Source organism: Apteryx mantelli, chromosome 1 (assembly GCF_036417845.1).
Source record: "Apteryx mantelli isolate bAptMan1 chromosome 1, bAptMan1.hap1, whole genome shotgun sequence".
Classification (NCBI taxonomy): Eukaryota; Metazoa; Chordata; class Aves; order Apterygiformes; family Apterygidae; genus Apteryx; species Apteryx mantelli.
In genome coordinates, this window is record NC_089978.1 from 4,907,132 (window position 1) to 4,926,901 (window position 19,770).

General features: G+C 52.0%; 1 protein-coding gene across 1 annotated transcript in view; it reads left to right on the forward strand.

Annotated features, from left to right (window-relative positions):
• Positions 1 to 16,259: 16,259 nt before the first annotated feature.
• Positions 16,260 to 19,770, forward strand: part of CAPN5 (calpain 5) — a 64,823-nt gene continuing 61,312 nt past the window's right edge. Inside the window, exon 1 of the mRNA XM_067312050.1 lies at positions 16,260 to 16,270. The gene's annotated coding sequence lies outside the window, so the exon portion shown is untranslated. The remainder of the gene's footprint in view (positions 16,271 to 19,770) is intronic.

Sequence of the window (19,770 nt, forward strand, 5' to 3'; positions counted from 1 at the left end):
CCCTGTGGCATTGGGCTCCCACCTGGAGAACATACCTTTTGCTGGGACCCTTTGAGCACAGGGCCCTGCTTGGAGGTGCAGTACTGACGGCAGGTAGCGCAGTGGCTTCTCTCCTGCTTCAGAGCCCCTCTCCAGCACGCTCCTGACAAGCTGGGAGTGGAAAAGGTGGGAGTCAGGCAAGTGTTTCATCAGCTCGGAGCATGTGGTTTGGCTGACAGAGTGGGGAATGGCAGGTCCCTCCTAAACCTCATCCTTTTCCTGCTTCTTTCAGTGGCAGAAGAGGATAATTGCTGTGTGGCAGAACCTCTCCAAGCTGAAATCTTGGACCCATAGATGCTTACCTAGCAGGTCACATCATACCTCAGCAACTGGGGTCAGAGAGCAGCCCTTGGTTATTTCCCCCACTTCTGGCCAATCTTCTAAGTCCTAGTCAGAGAGCCCATTTCCATGTCCCAGAGAAGAAGGAACAGGAGGAAGGTAGACACCACAAAATCCCACTCATAGGCATGCTAAAGAAACTCACACTCATGTGTCACCTGTGTGACAGGTAGGACCACAGTATGCCAAGACTCTGCGCTGCATCTCCATGAGTGGAGGGATTCAAGCCTTCCCCTGCCTCCATCTTGCAGCAACCATATAATTTCTCTGTGCCTTCCTCCCTGCTTGGTGACTGCACGTGCGTTAGGTTAAGGTACACAGGTATCATAAGGCCGGCTCCATGTCAGCAAGAAATCCAGCCGTGTGCTTGCATCTGTGCAGCCGTGTCTCTGCAGCAAGAACCTGGAACTAGATATTCAGGATCCAGCCTTTGAGGGGGGGTTGATGCTTAAACATTTCTCCTGGAACCCCTAGAATTAGTGAATCTATCACAAAGGGATCCGTTAGCATTTTGGATGGGTCATCTCGGCTTTGCTTGCCCAGTGCTGCATGCAGGGGCACATCCAAACTGCAGTCAAATGCCACCTGAATTCTGGGCTGCGTGAAATCCAGCTTTGCATTTTGAGCTTGTGGCTAGCCTAGAACTGACTAATACTTTGAAATTTCCCTGGGGAAAATAATGTGGTTCTGTCAAAGACCTCCTCCCAACCAGAAAATTCAATTTTGAGCTTGATGACTCCCTTTCAAGACTGCAAATTTACTTGCAGGTTTATTAATTTCCAATTCCCTCTTTTCTTTTCCTTGTTTTTCTTTACTCAGCCTGGTGAAAGGCTAAAAGTGAGACTATGTATTTGCAATGCTTTAGTCTCAGTGGCTCTAACCACGGACTCAGCTATGTTCAATGCTGCACCCACGATGAAGGACCTGGCGACATGGCTGCCAACTTGGCAGAGGAGCTGGCAATCCCAGCTGGACCTTTGGTGTGAAGTGGATGGAGATGTTGGAGCTAATGGAGTCACTTGTGCCAAACTGCAATAGGTCCGTCTCCCCTGTGGGTCAGTGGGTGACTGCTTTTTGCTGCGGGGATGTGTAATGCAAATGTACCTAGAGCAGTCCAGCTGATCCTGACTTGGCTCTCCTCCAACGGGACCAAGCACTTGATATGCAGCCCCCAGGTCTCATGGAGAGCAGGACTTGAAGTGACTGGAGGAGGTGAGCACAGCAGAGGAGAGCTCGGTGTTCTCAGAGGCCAACTTCAGGGCCGACTGCCATGGCTGTGCCTCTTCAAACATCCCCATCTCCAGCAGCCAGGACAGGGCTAACTCGGGTTGCCCAAAGGGGTAGGTCCAGTGCCAGATCAGGATCCAGCAGGCTCCTTGAATGGGTCCCCACAGCCACAAGATAGATCTACGACTCCATCGCAGCCGTACTGGCACGGGAGGAGATCAGCAGGAGAGGTGGGATGAGGACGGGGCTGGATGGAGCTCCAGCCACCTGAAAGCCAGGGAGGAACAACAGGGTGAGACCAGGAGGTCAAGAAGGTCCCCTGCACCCAGAAGAGCAGCCTGAGCAGGGACAGTCAGGGCTGCAAAGATCTGCTCGCTCACCTCGAGGGGGAACCCATGTTTATCGAGAGGGAATTAATGTCGCGTGGGGTGTCACGTGTGATAGATAAAACATCCCAACCTACAGGCAGAAGCTGCGTGGATTTACTTTAGACCCACTTCCCAACCACTGTGGTTAAATTGGCATCCCGCCTCCTGAATTACTTGCCATGCAGCCTCCTCAGGCTGGGTATCTCAGTTTGCTCCCATGCAACACCCAAGGGTCTCAGTGCACGCTGCTTTCCAGCTGCTACCACGATCCAAATAACCACTGAAAAACATCCAACCCTGATTAATGTGCTTCGCTCGGAGGCTGATTCCATAATTTGCGCATGAGGTGCACATACTGACAGAATGCAATCAGCAGCAATTAACAGCACCAAGGCGCACACAGGGTGAGCGCGTGAACCAGCCGGCGCCCGGCGGGTGCAGCTCCCCGGCAGCCCTGTGGCACCGTGCACCCGCAGCACGGCGCCTTCAGACACCGAGGGCCTGAGCCAGTGGTTTCTCATCTCCCAGATCAGGCAGGTAAATGATAATGAATAACCGCTTGCATAATCCCACCGAAACTGAATTAATTGAATAACTGTGCTGATGTAAACTGACGTCAAAAACTCTCGCATTTATAGACCGGCTGAGCATCAAAACTGGGCTGATTTATGCGGATGCCTAACCTTAGCTGTGCTTTCCCTCGTAGCTGGCGTGTTGACTCACCGCCGAGCAGCGGAAAGGAGTAAATTTGCTAAAATACTGCAGTGTTGTGTTAGCCTGGGGACGAGTCCAGCTTCCTCGCCTCAGGTGAGAGAAGTGATGAACCGAGCAGGCAAATCCACTCTGCAGCAGGGCAAACCCGTCCAGGCACTTCTGAGTCATTGCTTAACAGGATTTTGTTAGCTTGAAGTTTTCTATTTCTTTTTCTATTTGTTCAGCTTTCTTTTTAATCATCTTGTTTTTAACATCCCAGCTTGGCTGGAATTAGAACAGGATTAAGCGCTAGTTACAAGATTAAAACAACCACGAAACTGCAAGCAACAGTGTCAAAGCAGAGCTGTTAGAGAGGGGATATTTTTATGCAGGTGATTTAAAAAGCAAACAAACTACAGCTGTGTTTTCTTGCTGCCGGCATTAATTTAAGTAGGAGGGCTGATCAACGCTGAGGAGTTGTATCTGCTGAAGATGTGATATCTCTGCCGCTTGCCCCGGATTTGACAGTTCGCTATCAGCTTGCTTTGCAACTCACGCACACCCCTCCTTTGCAGCGCAGGCTCTTCAGTAGTGCCAGGTGGAGTTAACCCTAGCCCAGCCTGCCAGCTTGAGACCTAGCTAATTTAACTAGAGGCGTGAGCAAACCTGGCTGTTTTTACCTAAAGTAGCTTTAAAAACACTATGCAGAGTGCTGGAGGCAATTACCGCCAACAAGGGCGGTGATGAGTATCTGAAGCAGAAACATCCTGAACTGGGAAGGCTGGAGGTGCAAGAGAGCATCCCTTTATATATATATACAAATCCCCCACAATTTCCAATGGTGTTTTCCTGCCTGAATCCATGCCCAGCTTGGCTCTTGCTGCTTAGAGATCTTGGATCAGGGAGAAAGAGTGAAATGGGAATATACTGACTGGCAACTGAGATATATATTAAAAATATACATGCAGTCTGATAAGATCAGAGAGGGCTCCTGTTGCAGACAGCTTGAATTCGGGAGTCAGCAAATTAGCGAGAGCCAAACGAGTCCCCAGTGTTATTCATTAAACATGCGACAATATTTGTAAGTCTCATGCGTTGGCCCCAGAGAGAGGCATACATCTACGCAAGCTGTGAAGACGTGGTCCTTGTCCATGTGAAGTGTGAAACCCTACTGAACTTAAGCCAAAGGCCTTGCTTCTTTTTTCTCTTGTCTCCACTAATGGGAAGTAGCTGACCCCATTTTTTTGCTATTGGCCGATGTGATTTCTGCAGTCGCCTGCCCTGACCCAGATATCAGGCCGCAGGTTTTCCCCCCGCGGAGCCCAGTTTGACAACGGCGATCTGTGGGTAGCGCTGGAGCGCGACTTTTGAGTCAACACCTCCTTCATCCGGGCGCTTGGAGCAATGGACACTGCCCCATATCCCTAACTAAGCTGTTTCACTGATTAACTCACCCCCTCCAGGCAAAAACTGGGCTCTTATTTCCAAGCGGCTTTTTTAGCTGCAGTGCTGTGTTTTGGAACGATGCTGCCACCTCCTGCGCGCTAGCACAAATTGCATTAGACAAACATCAGCCTTTCAGGTTACTTTTGCAGGGGTTGTCTGTCCCGTAAGGGGCTAAAATCCAGTTGCCTGGGCTACTGTGCTTTTTGGGCAGCGGTCAGATGCTGTCAGCTGGACAAGCAAGGCCGGTAGAGCGTGTGAATCTCTTATTACGTGAACTGCACCAAACAGGGATGCAACCAGCCCCACGATTGCAGAGGGTGCGCGCTGCACTACCCAAAAGCACAGGGATGCCACAGTCTCCCCTGCCTTCCCGCTCCAAAGCAAGACTTGGAAAGTCTTCCCTAGCATCTAAACGAGATACAAACCTTGTCCCTCCTTTGTGCTTTGCTTCTTGTAATAAGCTGAGCGTGACAAGGGATTTTCTCTCTTCCTTTTTTATTCCTGTTTGTTTTACGGAAAACTACAGCTGTCACTGAACTGGATTTTTTTTTTCTTTTGCTGTCCTCACAGTTGAAATAGAAACTTCTCGTTTCTGAACACGCTCTTTTCTTCCCCTCTGTCTCTTTTTGGCATCAATGCCTATTTTTTAGCAGAGACAAATAGTGATAAATAGAGATTTCACTGGCTGGGCACCATCAGACTCAGTAAAACCCCATGGGCAAAGAGGAAATGATCTGGATGCTTTGGGATGGATTTATTTCCTTGGGCAGAAGGATTTCGCAGCACCGGACATAGTGATGGGTCCTTCTGCGCTAGAGTGCCCCGTGGCTGATCACCTCGGTGGATTTTGCACAGTTTCTGCTCCTTCTGCAGCTCTCCGCTGTCCCGGTTGTGCTGCACGCAGCAGTCAGCTCAGAGCTGCTCAGGGTGCATGAGAGAGCATCCTTCACCCCCAGCGCCGGCTCTCCGGTTTTGGAGCGGGAAGGACGTGAGTCAGACATCCCTGCTGCCGCTCAGGAGAGGGCATGAACGCACGTTCACACAGATAGAGGAAGCTCTTGCAGGTGTGAGAAAACTGGTTTGGATAGGCCTTACCAGAGCTCCAATTTACTGCGGGATTCGTAAGTCGAGTCTCAGTGTATCTGGCCTTCCAAATCGCCTAGAAATCCTTTTCCCTGCCGTGAAGATCCAGCAAGTCTAGCAAGCGTCCACACGAACGCCAGGCCGGAGACAGGCAGCGAGGACCCGCTGCGTCCCTCCGAGAGCGCGGGGCGGGGGACGCCACCGGCTTCGTGTTAGCACGTCGCACGCAGCCAGCGCTGGCTCCGATTCTTCCCTTTTTCCTCTTCCAAAGACGGAGGTGCAAGGTGAAATGGTGCCGTCTCTCCGTGAACCCGCTGAGCAAGACCAATGGCATAAAGACCTTGCAGAGGGCTCAGCGCCCAGGCTGGGTAGCCCAAGCCCGTCCTGCCAGGCCCGCACGGCAGCAAGCGTCTCTCCTTCCACAGCCCTGCACCAGCCAAGACCTGCTGAAACCACCAAGGAGATTCCCGGGGCTGGATTTTGACTACAAACACCCGCCCAAAGGAAACGAGAGGCTCCGCCGAGAATTCAGTGCAAAGTTAGCATTTTGTCTTGCCTTTCCCTTCCCAAATGCTTCGCACGCTGCCAGCACAACGCAGTTGTTTGCTAATTGAAACAGCCCTTTCTTCCAGGGTGGCAAGTAAGTGAGGTCACTCCAGTTATTAAAAAAAATGAGGAGGTCCTTGGATTATAGGACTGTATAATTAAATAGCTGGCTGGTGGCCCCTATTGCTAGCCTGGGATAATAACGATTTTTGTGCTGATTCAGAGGGAAGAGAGCCAAGCTGTGAATCAACCCGCCGCTTCTTGCAGCACCTGCCTTCTCCCTACATCTCCTCGCCAAACCCCAGCCAGGTCTGGCCCCGCTTCGTTAATACGAGCAGGCGCAATTACAGCGTGAGCTGGTGGGGTTGCAGGGTCAGAAGAAAACGGGAGTAACTGCACTTTCTGCCTCACTGCAGACAGCAGGAAATGTTATCTGCTAGTCGGCAAAATCTTTTTCTCAGAAAGACTGGTCGAGAACTGCTCTTGTGCAGGATCGGAGGCTTCCTGGTGCCTCGCCCATTGCTCTGACCATGAAATGCACAGTGTCATCTCCTTTACAGAAACCACTGAAATACCAAACGGGTCCAAACGCTTGACTCGTGCACACTGCCCGGAAGCAGAGCCACGCGCCCTTGCGTGAGAGCGAGCGCGTGTATGACACAGACTTGATGAGGCAACAGCCTCTCGGCAGCACGCAGGCTGCTCAGAAACTGCATCGTTATTTGTCTACTTGACAAATGCAGAGCTGTTGTGAAAAAGACTGTGGAAAGCTATCTGGAGGGCTAAGTAGTGGGAAGGAGATTTTGAAAAAGAGTGCATATAGCCAACTCGGCAGGGTCTGCTGGAGCTTGGATGGGCCTCGGGCATATCTTTGCCTTGGGGTGAGCAGAGGAACCCTCTTGAGAAACCAGCCGAAGATTTAGGGTCCTTCATCTCTGTGCATGTAATGGCTGAGCCTTCACTGCTTGCACAGACCACTTAAAATCAGTGTCACGCTCTCTTCAACGCTTCTGATTGATTGAAACATCCCTATTCTCTAAAACTGAGAAACAGGAGGGAGCCAAGGCATGCCACATGCCATCTGCTTCATTGTCATCTGTATCATCACTGGTATTTGAGGGGAGTATCTGTACAAAGCAGGTGGTGGCTAGCAGTCTTACCGGCATTGCTGTATAACTGTTGCTTCTTCCAGTATATGATGATGCAAGATAAAAAGGTTTCCATGGTGTAGGCAGAGCTTTTAAAATGACGGTTGAGTCCATTTCCCAAACCGGCAGGCAACAATGAGAAACTACCGTTTCAAAGATCTCTTTGAAAAAGTACCTTTAAGAACATCTCCTTCTCCTGCACACTGTGTATCAGCTAATTTTGGCTGTAACACAGTATTTTCCCCTAAAAAACAAGGTCTGCAAAGAGGGAAAGGGCAGAAGTTAATCGCTAGACACTGCAAGAAGAGGACAATTTCTGAGCATACACTGAGAAGCTGTAACCAAGTCAAGGCTCATGTGGATTCCCAAACACAGCAGCTGAATTACGGTTCAGGGGTTAGACGAGGACATTGAATAGTGTCTTGCTGCTGAGAGTTTACACTAAGATTTACATTGCTGTTGTGTTTCCCACACCCTCGGCTCCACCTTTTTAGCCAGTCTGTACTGCAGCAAATAAATCTTGATGGTGCTAATAGTTTTTATGCTTGCCTGGTGTTTGAAGCTAAGCCTGGATGAAGCTGACAAGTAGAGGTGACCCCTCTAATCAATAATCAGGCTCTGTAATTGGAGACAGTTGGGGGAGCAGAGGTTGGTGCTGGTTCCTTACCAACTGTGGGAGTCAGCACAAGTGCTGGAGTTGCTGCGCGCTGACATTGGAGTGAAAGGTTAGGCTGAGAAACCATGGGTAGAAGGAGATACCCCAGAAGCCTCCAGAACATGTCCCAGAGATGTTCCTTACAGAAGGCGAGAAGGTGGTTGAGTGAAAATACCTTCCTTAGAAATGGTGGGAAAAAACTCCTGGATGACCAGTTCTTGTGGTGCAATGGAAATAAGAGTACACTGTTGCTGGCACAGGGGGGTGAAGGGACTGTTGGGACACAGTCACCACAGCAGGTCATCTTCAGCCACTCTGAAACCTCCCTGAAATGCAACAGATGCGAGTGGCCAACTCACAGGGCCTGGTGGGTGTTGGAAGCAGCTCATTCAGAAACATACTGCACAGAATGGGTAAATCCCTAGGGAAATCTGTCATTTCAGAGCCACTGGTAACTCAGTTTATTGTCTTGTATTGTGGGGAATCATCTGTCCCTGTGTCTTCTTTGGCCCTGTCTTCTCCTGCTGGGAGGTTTGCTCTACATATGTAGGAGCAAGGACTTGGTCAAGGGTGTTCCTGTGAGATCCAACTTTTACCCACTCCTCCTCCAGAGATGGCCACTCCAAAAGCCAGTAAGGGCAGCCCAGAGGTGACATCTAAGGATCACTGCCTGGAAGGACAAAGTCTCTTCTGACACAGGAGAGACACATGGACAGCATTTCTCATGAAATTACGTTGCTGTGCAGCTGTCTCATGCGTTCAGACAACTCTGTGCTCTTCTCCGCAATGGGATATGGTCACGAGGTGTCCTCACGCTGGGCTGGAGCCGGACAGTGCCAATTGCCGTGCCTTCTCTGCTGGGCGTTCGAATAGCTCGTCCCCTTGTCACCAGGTCCGTCAGGTGGGAGGCGATGCTATTTGGGTTGCATTTTACAGCAGAATGTCGCTGATGGATGGGTTTTGGAGCTGCTCCAAACTTCCCTATGGATGACTTTGTATTTCTCATGTGCCTCTTCGTGACATTTGAGATATCACCTTTTTCACAGCACATCTGGAGACTGGTAGGACCTTATCTGGGGCAGGGTTTTTCACTCGGCTCATATAGTTCTCTGCTTTTCTCTTCTAAGCAAGTTATCTGACAGTCACGCAGGGTGGGTTTAGTAGCTTTGGAGAAGAATTTGTCAGGAGTATCATTGGCTGAAGACAGTATATAGCTGTCAATCTAGCAGGATTTTTATTTTCCCCCCTCAGTGTTTTTCTGTGATTCCCTTACAGTCAAGGATCATAGTTATTATGGGGTAACACTGAGTCGGGTGGCAGTGGGGTAGGGTTGGCTCAGTGAGAAGATACCACAGGACCAGAAAACTACTATAAATGGGAAGTCAGGCAGTGCTTGATATATCTACAAACTATAGATATGCAATATTTTTAGGGGACTGGGAAAAAATAGAAACTCAAAACACAGCAGAATCAGAGGGGGGCTGACATTTTCTAAGATTTGCCTAGGAAAAGCAAATGCTGCCTTTCTGTGAGTCCTTCTGATGTCAGAAATAAGCCAGTGTTTTGCACAGTGAGCGTGACTTGAAGCAGAGGCATGATATTATCGAGTGAAGTTCTGGTCTCAGTTACACCAGTGTAAATCCAAAGTAATTCCACTGATCCCAGCATTGATTTAGGCTTGCAAAGCCAGGACCAGAAGTTGTTCTAATATCACAGCAAGCTGCTTATCTGCAAGAAGAGTTGTGTGGAAAAGCATTGATGTGCAGCTCTGCCTTTGCCAGCTCTCGGGGGCTGCTGGAAACGGGATCTTCAGATGTCTGTCTGCTGGGAGCTGAAGGCAGAGACGGGGAGCAGGGGGAAAAAACAATTTTGTTTTGTTTTGTTTTTTTGTCTCTGGGGTCAGGAAGAGAATCAGAAGGGAAATTGCCTGAAAGGCTCTTGGCGGGACAGTCTGGAGTCAGCATTTGTTAGGGCTGCTTCTGATTTACCATAAATAAAGAGCAGCTGAGAGGATGGCAGTGCCGTTTGCTCCTTTCCTTCCTCTCTGCTCCAGAGACTTAGGATTGCTGGCAAGTCTCTTGTTTTTCAAACCATCTTGTTCCTCACTATGGAAAACTCTGTGGAAAAATCAAGGTTACTGATTAAACTCCTCCTGTAATGCTGTCTGCTCCCATGCGGAGGTCTATCCCTGCCAAGGTAGCTAAGCCCTGGTCGCCTCCAGCTGGGTGGTCACACCTGAAATGGGAGCAAAATCCCACAGGGTTTGTAGCCAGCAGATGGCATTGGCTTCCCAGCACTCTGGTAAGCAGAACCTCCACCATGCTGCTTATGCCAAGAGAAACCCTGGGATGGTGGGAGCTCTTGGCCGCCACTTTTATCTGCTGATGTCTCTGGGCTTTGGCAGAGGGCAGCACCCGTACGTCAGTCTTGACTGATCCCTGCATCCCACTGGGCTTTCAGGAAAGATTTTGATCTCTTCACTTGAGCATGAGGAACGTGACACTGGGAGATATCATCTCCTTGTTTTCTATATTAGTCCAGCAAAAGGTGGATGACAGATATGCCGTCCTGGCACGTGGAAAATAGACATTTACCACTGGCTGTATTTCAGTCCTCTGCTATTTCTCGGCCCATCAGCTTATGTCTGGAAGCCGTGGCAGCTCAGGGGTTTCTCTGCTCCGTTGGGAAGATGGCCTCGGGCTCTCAGCATTTGAAAGCCCAGGCATAACGGGGCCAGGTTACACTTGGCTCCTGGAGCCCGGAAGAAACTACGGCTGGGCACTTTGCTGTTAAGGGGGCTGGGAAACGCTCACACTTGCATCACTCAAGCTGCTGTTTAGGTGGTGGGGTACTGCAGGGGCATCTGGGGTGGAGGAGACTCCTCGCCCTGCACAGCGGTTTAGCTCTTCAGCGAGCCAGCTGCAAACCAGTAATTACCCAGCTGAAGTTTAGCCAAGGCCCCAAGCTAATCATCTCCTTGCATGCAGATTACCCCAAAGTGCTTCAGGCCAGGGCTGTTTGTGTTAATATTGCAGCACACCACCAGACCAGGCTGGAGCTTTGTGACACCATCCTTTTTTCAGCACTTGTGCTTTTTCCTCTGAGGTTGCTTATGCATAAGCAGGCAAGTCTCTGCTTAGGAGATCAGATCGATGCCGGATAGGAAAGCTTCTAGAATAAACCCAGCTCTGCTCAAGTGGCCAGGGCACAGGGCTGGGACCGGGGAGACCTGAAACCCTGTTTCCCACGCTCATGTGACCTGGAGTCACCCCAAAGGGTGATTCAGCTGCCGCAGGGATCAAGGACCAGAGTAAGTGCTCAGGCAGCCCCACGTTGCCACAGCTTGATTTCTGTGACACCGGAATTACCTCCTCTAGGTATAATCATGCACCCCTTGTCTTCCTCCGTTGTTGTTCCCCGGACAGGTACCTTTCCTCTGTCAATTTAGCTTGTTTGGTGTTCAGGGGAAGGCCGGACTCTTAGCATCCCTCTGGGCCACGGCTCTCTAACGAAACCCTGATCTCAGCTAAAACACCACGTCTCTCCTCTAATATAAATCACCATTTCACGTTTTTATTACTCTTCAAGCAAGCTTCTTGCTGTTCGAGTTCTTTGTCTTGCTTGATGGTGGCTGGTCCTTTCCAAAGCTCTGATTTGTGCCTGTACAGAAATAAGCGCTGATACAGACAGTTAAGCACTGAATTTAACGGCGTGGATTTCCCAGCAGAGCTATCAATTAGCACGAGCTGTTTGCAAGGCAGCCGCTGTGCAGATCCAAACACGGGCACATCCACTCTGCATGGGTGCGTTGTGTTCACGTTTCTGCTGAACCCACGGCAGGCCACGGCACAGCCAACGTGGTCACCAAGGGATCAAGGCAGAGGGAGAGTTTTGTCAGGGCTTTCGACGTGTTATGATTTCCTCTTTTCACTTTATGTGGAAAGGATATGAAAAAATGAGCTTTCCAGTGATGAATGGATATGGACCTTTGTATGAAAAGGTCTCTTCTGACCAGGCATTGCTAGTGTTCAGGAACTGAATTATTTATATCATTGCGGTGCTTTTCACCTATAGCAGGTGGTGCTGGGAGCTATAAGGTGTGGATCCATATTTGTTGTCTTCAGTGACTCCAGGTTGTACTTGCCCAAGTTACTGATTTTCCTACGTGAGCGGCACCAGTCAGTATAGGACATGACAGAGAAGACTGGAAGATCTCTTCACTTGGGTGCTCTCAAACGACAGCGAATGTTTGCTGTGATTTATTGGCTAAATGGCCAAGTACTGGGTCCAGTGATCCACTGGCAAGTCCATGGTGCCAAGGCAGGTCCAAGGTGAGGCTGGGAAGTCAGCCCAAGTTGAGGGTCCCTGACCTCAAGGAGGAAATACCTAATCTTAAAGAGCTCCTAAACTGTGAGATAAGGACATTGCAAGATCTACTAGCTGGATGTTGAAGTCAGTGAAGTTCAAGTGGGAACTGAAATACAAGTATTGACAGAAAGGATACTCAGCTGCTGGACCAGCCACCAAGAGAGGTGGCAAAATCTCCATTAGCCTGACTTCACTGGGGGAATTCCCCGGATTTGACTACATGGAGGTCTGCGGGAGTCTAAGCGCTCATCATAACACTGCCTTTTAATAGACTAAACTTCTCCATCATGGTCAAGGACAGTAGTTTGATTTCTCATCCACGAGCTGCTGCTGCCAAAAAAACAAGAGTAGTTGCTGTAGTTTACTTTCTTGTTTGCAGCTGCTGGTCCATTGGTTGCAACGACCCCCATAAATAAAATAGTTAATTAATACCCTTTTTCTCACATCAGTGATTGAATATGACCTTGAACGACCTTGCCTAATTTAACTGTCTCAACCAGCTATTTTTGACAGCGAATAATTTAGCATCCTTGTGACCCCAGCCTTGTCTCTCTCCTGCCAACTGGCTCTGCAGTTTAAATGAACAGCAATAAATAAATACATATCTGCAGAGGGACGTAAATGACTCCCATTACTGGAGCATCTGAAGGCCTGCTTAAATAAATCAAGTGACTAGGAGATGATGCTGCAATCATGTGGAGAGGAAAATGAGGGAATACATTACTGTTATTCCAGAGGCTGCAACTGGGGCAAAGAACTTAAAAGATTCAGAAAAATGTCATTTAATTAAAGCGATGATGCACCACTAGGAGAAACAGTCCAGAGGACCCGCAGCAGGTTCATGTCTCAATGTCTTCAGAGAGGAGGAGAAGACAGCGACCTGCAAGGCTCAAGAGCGTTGGGCTCATCATCGGGATGGGGCGAAGGGAGCCTGCTCCCTCTCCACCCATGAGGATGTGGAAAGCAGCCACACACCTGCAAGTGTTTCCTCCCTTTCCTCCTTGAAATCCCTATGTGGGATAATGAAATTCCTTTGTTTTTGTTGAAGGACTCCCTGGGTGCAATTTGCCTTCTGCACCTTGACCTTTACCTTCCCTTATTTCTACTTTATTTATGGGATACGGTTTTAAGGCATCCGTATTTCTTCCCGCCCCTTTGCACAGCCTTGCTGACGGTTCCCCTCGCCGTGGCCTCGTTTGCATGTCGCTGAGGAGCACCGAAGCATCGTTATAAATCGTATTTGCAGAATTCTTCCGCTGCTGAGGCTGAAATCGAAAACGAGGCGACATTAATCATCGATATTTGGGCTGGCGACGAGAGCGGGGCTTGGGCTAGGCGCTGCCGCAGGGGGAAGGGACGCGCTGCGCCAGGCGGCTGGGGACCCGCTCGCTGCGTTAATTCAACAGAGGAGCTTCTCCCTGAAGCCTTCCAGACCGTTAACAACATAAAAGCAGGGCTCCTGCTGCTGGCTTGTCTCCAGAGAGAGCTCCTTTTTTTTTCCTTCCCCCCCCTGCCCCCAGCTCATTCGTCTGTTGCAGCTTCTTCGTTCCTTTCTTTCAGCAGCCTCCCAGCTTGAATTCCCGCGGCGAGAGGGGCCACAGGTGCCCGGGGGGAAAAGAGGCAGAGAGGGAGATCCTCCAGGATGAGGCCGACCACAAGCCAAAAACGCCTATCGCCGACGGAGGAAGTCCTCGGCGGCTCATTTGCAGGAGGTGTCTGCACGGGGCGGGGAGGAAGGACTGATGATGACATTAATTGATATCGATGGAGCTGCTCCTGATTTAAGCACATTGCAAATCAGAATGGGCTGTTCGCTCTCCCTGCCCTCTTAGGGAGAAACAGCAGCGCCCTGTCCTGTCCTGTCCTGCCCTGCCCTGCTCTGCCTGGGAGCTGCTTCCGGCCGTTACAAGACTTGAGCCTTGGGGCTGGAGCCTCATCCTGCAAGTAGGGGTCCTCCTCTGCCTTACAAACCCTTCGGAGACAGAGATAACGTCTTTCCTACTGCTGGAGTTTTCCCCGCCGGTGGGTATGATGGTTCAGCAGACACATAGCCAGACTCCAGACCCAATCTGAGAAATCCTCACGGATTTTAGGATTTTTTTTTTTTCCCCTGAGAGATTTTTGTTGGGGCATTTGGTGAAGAGCAGAAGGGGAGGGAAAAGGGGTGCGTGAAATTGGATAGTGTCACTGACCCGGTTTTGAGCCCAATCAGATCCCTGCAGCTTGAAGGCCTGCGGGGCAGAGGCAAAAGCAGTAAAGAGGAGGGAAATACTCAAAAATGGCTTTTTCTGCCAGAGAAAACGTTCCTGGAGCTGCAGACTTGGGCAGTGGCAAAAGAAAGGATGGGCTGGAAGGGGCAAGGAAAGGGACAGGTGGAAATACTGACCCCAGACATGAGCTGGGAGAGTTCAAAGAACCAGTTCTGGGGAAAGAAAATGCTCCAAGGACCCAACTCCAGGAGCTTTCCTATCCTTTGAACCAATAAATCAATTAAAATAATCATAATGCAAACATTGCATGAATCGGACAGGTAATAAGATTATCACAAGCTTAAATCTAATATGAAAAGTCCAGGAGGGTTTTAGATGGTAAGAAACATAAGAAAGCGGCCACGGATGAATTGTGTAAGCCTGCGCGTGGCTGCAGGTGGAAACCTCAGCGGGAACAAGAGCTTGTGCCAGGCCACAGCTGCTCCAGGCATGGCCCTCCTTTCATATCTTATCTTATCCATTTCCACCTCTTCAAGCTCTCCGTATTTCCTAGTTTGGCTTTATTTTTAGGGCACGCTCTTTTGTACAGCGCCTAGCCTAACAAGGGTACGGTGGAGCTGCTACCAACCCCTAAGTGTTGAGTGTGGTCGGGCCAGACTGAGCTAATATCTGCTGAAAGCTGGTCCTCTCCCCTTGGCACTGGTCTGACCCTGCAGGGAGCTGGTTCAGATCACTAAACCAGCAGAAAATGGGTCGCTTTTCTTTTTTTGTTTTTTTGTTTTTGTTTTTTTAGGCTACTTTTCTGCTGTTTTAGCTCTTCAGTATGGCTCACGTCAGAGACAAATGACTGCTGACAACAACTCACTGAGGACATAGGATAGGAGCCACCTGTGACAGAAGGTCTGTAAAGCCCCACCAGCTCCTTCCCATCATGGGGGATGTAGTTTCAGATGGGTCAGGTCCCAGGCTGCCCCTCTTGAGGGTATGTTTGTGTGCTGGGAGTCCATGTTTTCCTGTGGGGCACGGCTGGTCCGGCCACCTCAGCCCCGTCACCAGCTGCGTGACGTTGCACGTCCATCCCCATGAACATGCAGGTGAGCTAAGCACCCACCTGGCCTTGAACCCCCTCCCTGCTGCCTCAGTTTCCCTCTTGCAAGACAGAGCAGGGGAATAACCTTCGTCTCTCAGGCTGGAAAACGTGGCTCCTCTATCCACACCAGTCCTGCCCCACATCACCCCGATGGAGGGATGTGCCCTTTGCACCCAAAGCCTGCATCTCCCCATCTACCGCCCCTTGCACCCTCCGTGGGCGATGCCCTAGCATGCCCGGGTGCAGTGCAGGGGCTTGGGTGGACCTGGTGTGCAATGCCCAGCTGGTGCCCATGCACGGTGTCCCAGTTCGCCCAGTCCCCAGTTCCGGTGCTGGTCCTGGTGCCAGTTCCCAGCTGGTCCCAGTCCCAGTTTCTGGTGCCAGAGCACTGCCAGTCTATGTTGGTCCAAGAGCTAGCGCCTGGGAAGTCCCAGTGCTGGTCCCAGTTCATGGTGCTGGTCCCGGGTCCCATGAGGTCTTGGATTCTGATGCCTGGTTGGTACTGGTCCCAGGTCCCAGTCCCAGTTCCTGGTCCCAGACCACTGACAGGCAGTGCTGGTCCCAGTGTCTGGTGCTGGTCCCAGTTCCTGGTCCCAGACCAATGCAAGGCAGTGCCAGTCCCAGTGCCAGTTCCTGGTGCTGGACCAAGGCCAGGCAGTGCAGGTCACAGTGGCCGGTGCCAGTTCCTGGTGCCAGACCAGTGGCAGACAGCACCAGTCCTAGTGCCGGTGCCAGTTCCTGGTGCTGGACCGGTGCCAGTTCCTGGTGCTGGACCAGTGCCAGGCGCTGCCAGTCCCAGTGCCCGGTGCCGGTGCCAGTCGCCGGTGCTGGTGGGGGCCGGTGCCGGTGCCGATTGCTGGCCCCGGTCCCGGTCGGCGGTGGCGTTGCTGATCCCGAACCCGATCCCGGCGGTGCCGGAGCCGCGGCCCCAGCGCAGGCGCGGCGGCCGCCGCTGCCCGCCCCGTCGGGGCGGCGCTTGGGGAGGCGAAGCGCTGCGGGCAGCGGCGCGCCCGGAGCGGCGGCACCGGCAGCGGCACCGCACCGGCAGCGGCGGGCAGGTAAGGCGAGACCGGCCCGGCTGCGCCCTCCGCCGGGGCCGGGGCACCGGGGGCAGCTCCGCGCCCGGCCCGACCCGACCCGGGGCGCAGCCTCCCCCGCGGGGGATGCTCGGGGCACCTGTGGCTCCGGGGCGGCCGCATTGCAGGATGCGCTTGGGCCGTGGGGGGGGATTATTTCGGCCAAAAAATAAAAGCCAAATGCAGGCACCTGCCTCCTCCCCCTGCGCTGCCTTGCCTTGGAGAATGTTGCTGCCCTTGGCTGTTTAACTAGCGCTAGCGTGAGGTCTAGTTTTTGGAGATGCTGCAACTCCTGGGGAGGCTGGCAGCACCTGCCGATGCTCGGGGTGTCTGAAAGTTAGGCCCCAAATGGTTAAAACCCAGCAGTTGCTTTGAGTCCAGGCTGTTACTGCTGGTGGAGCCAAGCTAGATAGAAACTTTGAGCAGCGAGGCCTCGTGGAGACTGGTGTTGGCTGGAGCACAAGATTTCTGTGTTGGGAAAAATTCTGAGGTTTCGGTATTGTTCTTTGTTCCATGTTTTTGGGACAAACCCAAGAGCTTTCAGAGTCCTATGGAAAGTTAAAGAGAGAGAGAGATCCTGCCACCCAGATAGTCCAGGCAGTTGCTGGGATGCAGGAAACCCCCACTGATGTCTCTTCGGGTTTTTGAACAGCAATATGAATTTGAATTTCCTGTATCAGTGGAGGGAGGCACCATCCCTTTTTCCCCTTTCTTCCTGCCCTGAACCAGCCTTGCAAGCTGGCATTTCTTCCTGGAGAGCATCCTATCAGAAGAGTCCACGGAGCTCTGGCAAAAAAGGTCCTTTTTATCTCACCTCCTCCAGCTCCAGTAGCTGTCAGGTGAGCTCGGGCCACTCTCCGGCTCCTGCAGATCCACTCGAGTGCAGCGCTTGGATTTATTACCTGTAACATCATCGCCCGGATGCCGGGGTAGCTCAGAGCTTGGCGGGGGGAAGCAGGCAGACATGGCAAATGGAGATAAAAGCAGGGCAGTGAGCAGGGGGGGCAGAGAGGGATCCCGTTAAATTCGCCGGCTGCTTTTCTTGCTGCATCCGTCTGACTGCGAGGCACGGTGCTGCAGCCTTTCCCGTGACTGCCTTTCCTCTCCGACCGCTCTCATGTTCTTAGGGGCTTGACTCCAGCAGGGCCAAGTGCCAGCTTTCCCCTCCCCGGCTCAGCCTGGTGCGCAGGTGGCCGAACTGGGGTTATACCAGGATGAGGGCAGGGCAGGGTCCCCACAGCCCCGTCTCCCACCCTGCGCTCTTCACGCTGGCACGCGTGGCCCAGGGCCGATGCGGGGAGCCCGGCTGGCTGCACCGCTCGGAGCAGGCACCCTCCGCGTGGCCGGCTTTGGTCCGCGGTCGGCAGGAGCCGGCGGTGTCACCTGTTGGGAGCTGCACCGGGGCCAGCAAGAACCAGGGAGGGCGAGAAGCAGCAGAGCCGTGCAAGGGTGGAGGAGCTGGGGCCTGATCCTGGGAGCTGCAACATGCTCGCCCTCTTATTTCTCCCCTTCCCCGGGGGCTTCCTACTACTCATTTAATGTAATTCCTGTGCTTGAAGGGCCTGGGGCTCAGCTCCAGCCCACGAGCCCAACGACCGGGCCATAACACCCAAGAGGGACTCTTGGATGCTCTTAGTGGGAGAGACCCTCCACCACCTGGGAGCAGGACGTGAGGTCTAAATTCATCCTGCAGCACTTGCATGTGTACAAAGAATATGTGCTGGTGGCTCTGCACAGTTTGGGGCTGGCTTGCTTAATCTGGTCATTAAAGGAGTCTCACGTTTGCCAGGAGCAGTTTGCCAGAATTGTTTGGGAAAAACTTTCCTCTTGGCAGCAGAATGAAGGATCAAGGCATGAGTGAAAGGCAAAGCAGGTTTTCAGGAAGGCAGCAGCAGGGCTTGCTGGAGCAAGCCCTTCTCAGCTGCGTGGTGTGGCAGGCGCCGGTAGTAAATTATTTGAGGAAGAGGAAATTAAGCAGCAGCTCTGCAGGTCGGCGGCTGCTGGAGAGCGTGCTGCAGCCTTCCCACCCCCTCTGGGTTCACCTGTGTTCCCAGCCGGCGGTTTCTCTCCCCAAACTCCTGCCCTGCTGACTGCAGAGCAATTTTCGCTGCAGCCCAGTCCTCACAGTAGTGAGCTCCGAGTCCGACCCTTCTCACGCCACGTTACCCTTGCGGGCTATGAATTTCCTGTATCTCTTTATAGCGCTTACGTGGACCCGTTAGAATAGAAATCAAGCTCCTCGGTCGTGTGCGTGTTCTAAACACACCCCGTGCGATGCTTGGAAACAATAATCTTGGCTGTAAAGGTAGTGAGCAGCAATGCACAAAAAGGCAAAGTGGCACGACCAAGGCGGTCGGAAAGTTTGTGGCAGAGCCGAGAGTCAAAACCTGCTCTCTGTTGCCAGATCCATGTCACGGCCCGTGCTTGCAAGAAATGGTTTAGGTGGGGGGCCTCATTATGGCCAGCAAAATCCCCGCTCAGTGCCCCGAAGGCTCTGCTGGCTTCTTCCCACCTCCCTTCCAGCCATCGGCTCTACGGGGCAGCTTGTTCCCCAGACAGCCCCTTCCCACCTCAAAGTGAAACCAAAAACAAAGCTCTTCTGTGCCTGATAAAGCAGGATGCTGTCTCGCCCAAGGGAGCTCTTTTGGCCAGCAATGAATATTGCTGACCTTTCACAGCTGGGTCTCCAAAAATATGTGGGCGGCAGCCCCCAGCTGTGGAGAGGCTGCTGCTTGAAGTCTCTAAGGGAGAATCTGAGCTCATTCTTGTTTTTCATGCCAAGATTCACCTATGAGACCAAGCTGAGAGGGTGAGATGACCAGGTAGAGGGAACCAGAGGATGAGAGGTACAGGGTGATGTCCCCCAGTAGAAATGTCAGGTCATATGGGGGGAGCAGCAGGGCTAGACTTTGCGCTCTGTTTCGGGAGTGAATCCCTTGGAGATGGCAGAGGTTGGGGGCTTGGAGCTGGCTTGGTCACAAGGACGCCTCTGGGAGCATTGCGAAAAGGCAGAGGGAAAGGAGGCTAAGGGAGCAAAACATTGTGGGATGAGGATACAGAAGAGTTAACACAGCTGTACGAGGCCCCAGCGCGCGCCACTCGGATCTCATCGCTGGTGCTCAAGACGGATTAACTCAGCCTGGAACAGGTGCAGAGAAAAAGGGCTCGGAGGAGGCTCGGAGGGATGGAGAGCCTATTATACGGGAGGCTATGAAAGCCCAGCGACACAAAGGCAGAGAGGGGATGTGATTGCTGCCTAAAAATACATCTGAGGGGTGAAGAGCAGGGAGGCAGAGGAGCTATTTAAACTGGAGGACAGTGTTGGCGCAGGATCAAAGGGGTGTGAATGATTTCTTGGCTGGTTTAGCCTGGGAGACTTATCTAGAGGCTCTGAAACTGCATCCTGGAGGAGAAGGGTGGGAGAGCGTGAATTTGGGGCCGTCACCTCTCTTCTAAGGTGGAGCTTGATTGTGATAGGAAGG